This window comes from Nanorana parkeri, unplaced genomic scaffold (genome assembly GCF_000935625.1).
Source record: "Nanorana parkeri isolate BGI_ZX_2015 unplaced genomic scaffold, ASM93562v1 scaffold1052, whole genome shotgun sequence".
Taxonomy (NCBI): Eukaryota; Metazoa; Chordata; class Amphibia; order Anura; family Dicroglossidae; genus Nanorana; species Nanorana parkeri.
In genome coordinates this window covers 486,689-490,581 of record NW_017307320.1, presented here as the reverse complement: position 1 = coordinate 490,581, position 3,893 = coordinate 486,689, and the positions used below count along the sequence as shown (strand labels likewise).

Genomic DNA, 3,893 nt, shown 5'->3' with positions numbered 1-3,893 from the left:
GTTGGAGATGTGCTTTAAAAAGCATAAAAATGGCTTTGAATCTGTCCATTTTTTACTTTTACTTGCCATCTGGGTTACTGGTAGAAAAATTCCCGCCATGAACTATCCTAGAGACGAACAGGCAATGAGGATATCTTGTGAGGAAGGCACACACACTTACAAATAAAACACCTGACTGGTTGAGTAACTAGCATCATGTTTTCCCTTGATAGAGATATGTATGTATGTATGTATGTATGTATGTATGTATGTATGTATGTATGTATATACATACACACGTGAAACTCTAATAATTAGACTATTGTGCAAAGTTCATTTATTTCACTAATGCAACTTAAAAAGGTGAAACTAATATATGAGATAAGACTCATTACATGCAAAGCAAGATAATTCAAGCCGTGCTTTGTCATAATTGTGATGATTATGGCTTACAGCTCATGAAAACCCCAAGAACCCCAAATCCACAATCTCAGAAAATGAGAATATTACATGCAATCAATAAAACAAGGATTGTACATAGAACAATATCGGACCTCTGAAAAGTACAAGCATGCATATGTACTCAGTACTTGGTTTGGGCCCCTTTTGCAGCACTTACTGCAATTACTTTTGCACGATATTCTAATTATTCAAGTTTCACCTGTGTATATAATAGAGAGAATAGATATATATATATATATAATTTTTATTTTTTTAAATTAAAAACACTACTGTAGAAAAGTAAACACAACTACACATTGCAACAATGCCAGCCTCATGGTGTTGGCTCACCTGGCACCAGCCCGCTTGTGGGTCCAGGTGGGATGATGCTGCTGCCGCCACCACCGTCTGTGATGTTGGGTGGAGACTTTCCAACTGTGGTAAACAAATCGCCATGTCCAAATTCTTCTGTACCGTTTACAGAACCCCCCTATGAAAATTAAGATATTTGAACAGCGCAGCTTAGACTACAATAGAAGGTAAGGTTTACATGAGCGAAAAAGGAAAAAAAACAAACACACACACACACACACACACACACCTTTCTTGCTATGGATAAATAAATATTAAAAAAAAAACCCGCTCCTGAAGTCCCTCATGTGACCTGAGGCCTAGGCAAAAAAAACAAATCACACAGACTCTGCAAGCACTATGGCCTCTTCTCAGTAGATATGGTCTCGTAGACTTGCATTAAGATTAGAGGATCAATGTGGTAAAGAACACCAGGGACATTAAGGAACAATTTTGTAATGTGGAAACGATTTCAGCAAATGAAGAATACACGGCTTTCTAGGCTGCTGAGAATCCAGTTATCTAAGGAATGTCTATGTAGACACAACATTGGATGCACACTTCCAGGCAGCGGCCCTCACAGGTTAAAGGTTTCCCATAGACACAATGAGGGATTCAGAAAAACAGGCATTACTGAAACAGATGAGCAATGTATACGAACTACAACTCACCATTTGATCATCAGACAGCCCTTTTGATGAATGTGATATTAAAAAAAAGTTGGAGAAACAATATAAAACCAAGATCATTAAATATTTAAGGCGAAGAGCCCGTTCGCTGTACATTACAAAGTTTGAGGCCCCGAATGGGGTCACTGGCAGGAATGGTGCCCCTCTGTTGGTGCCAGAAACCATGCCCCCGTCATTAGTGTTCAGTGGTCACCTTGCCTGCTCCATGTCCTGTACCACTTCATAGGCCCCATTCACACCAGATCTGCTGCCATCCGGTTTCCAATGGATGTCAACGAATGGTAACCCAAAAAAATGAATGGGTGTGGATGGGACCAGTTCACACTGCTCGGTTCCATGCAGAACATGCACTATTTTTTTTTTTTTAACAGTACAACGCAACACAGCGGTGTGAACTAGCCCCATTCACTTTTCGGTGACCTTGCATTAGCATCCGTTGAAGAAACGGATCGCAACGCAACTGATGGGAAGGAAATCAGAAGGTACAATTGCAAGTCAACAGACCTTCGACTGACTTCCGATTACTTTCCGATTTTGGTGTGAACGAGCCCGTAAGTACCACAATGGTCGGAACTATACAGAAAACTCCTCTCCAATAGGTCTGTTGCATTACCGGGAGCCAGAACCCTCTGCGTTCCACCACCCGCCGCTACCCTGCATACAGCATCTCCCTCCCGCCAGCTTGCAATGAGAAATCCCTGCATACAGGACGGTCTCATATCCTGCGGCATCTCAGGAAAAAGGCCATTTTTTTCTACACATCTCATACATAGGAGAGTTCTTTGGAAGGCACTCATGATACAGCCTTCCAAGGGGGCAGCTGTGAAGCCCTGGCCACGTCACCAGTGCCCCAATCAAGCAGGAAGTGGGATTACGGTAAATGTAGGTTACAGAAAAAATGTTTTAACATGTTACTGTTAAATGTTTTGTTATCAGCATGCAGAGATGCCAGCACCAGGGATTTTTTTGAATTAGGAACAAGCTTTTTTGTTTTTTACTTGTAAGGTTGCTTTAATTTACCTCATATGCAAATTGAAGATCATCCCTTTGATTTACACGTGAATGAGCCAAATGTAAATACAATGTAACATTTTTGTTACATGGCATTTCATGATACTTAAAGCTGGCTGGTATAATTTTATCCAGGATTTGCTGGCAATAGCATTCAGGAGGTGATGGTGGGAAGGGTGAGGGAAGAGGAGCAGTGTTTACTCCTTACACCCTAGCTAGTTTATTTCGTTTTAAGGCCCCCTGGTAAGTGGTTAAAAGAGAACTCTGGACATATTCAAAATGAGCCCATGCAGTGGGGGCTACCCACACACTGCAAGGGTTAAGTAATTTTTGAGGGGGTGAGATGCGAGCCGTCACTGCCATGGGACCAAGGATTGGGTGAGGATATCTTTTTTTATTGTAGACCCTAGATGAAAACAAACACTTAACCCTTTCAACGTGGGGGTAGCCCACTGCAAGGGTTAATTTTGCACATGCCCAGAGTTCTTTAAACATGGCAGATTTTATTAACAGGTGATCTCACAATAAAAAAGGACCACACACACTAAGGGCTTGTTCACACCATTTTCTGGTCCAGATCCGCAGACGTGGTGCTATGCATGCAGTGCGTTTGACACGTTTTTCCAGCGTTCCAGTTAAATAAGTGGAGAGGGGCTGTCAGTATGTTAGCTGCAGTGTGGTGCGTTTTCGTTGCGTTTGACGCAAAAATGTGACATGCAGTATTGTTTGTCCGGAATGGACTGTGCTGGTGAGAACTGTGCTCTCCACACATAGGGAGACATTGGGATGCATTTTGGGTGCAGAAGTGCACGGTTCTGGTCCGGACAGAATCAAGACATCGTGTGAACAAGCCCTAAAACAGCTATACTTAGCCTATAAAACAAGTGTATTATCCTATCACATGGTAGTGCTCAAGACCGTAGACATTAAAAATAGTAGAATTTTTAGTTAAAATTTTAAAAATCATGCCAGAAGAAGTAAATAGGAAGAAGGAGTAACAATTAAAACAGTGATGCATGGGTGCAGAATACAGTTTATCTATAACAAAGGCGTGCTTCCTCAGATATAGGGAGAGTCCTGCAAAACACATTCTATAAATACACCTATATATTTTGCTGATGGGTGTAATGGACACACAGCACACCAATTTATAGCCAACTACCTTATCCCTATGTGTTATGCTGATCTGATCACATGACGATTTTCTAGCAGATTCAGCCAGATTTCCACTGCTGAAAAAACTAAATAGCTTAAAAAACAATGTGCCACCAGCAACTTTTATATTTTTATCTATTTGGCAGTGATGATGGCTGGTTTTATTGATCTGATCAAACATTTTGGAAGCCAAAAGTAGGTTGAAAAGTAGTTCAAATAGCTAATCCTCCCCACAGGTGTGGACAAGCCAATGCAATTCCTCCCCAC

At 41.3% G+C, this 3,893-nt stretch overlaps 1 long non-coding RNA gene across 1 annotated transcript in view; it reads right to left on the bottom strand.

Annotated features, from left to right (window-relative positions):
• LOC108796075 overlaps positions 1-809 on the bottom strand; it is a 4,397-nt gene extending 3,588 nt beyond the window's left edge. Inside the window, exon 1 of the long non-coding RNA XR_001941782.1 lies at positions 772-809. This is a non-coding gene — a long non-coding RNA (uncharacterized LOC108796075). The remainder of the gene's footprint in view (positions 1-771) is intronic.
• Between the last annotated feature and the right edge of the window lie 3,084 nt (positions 810-3,893).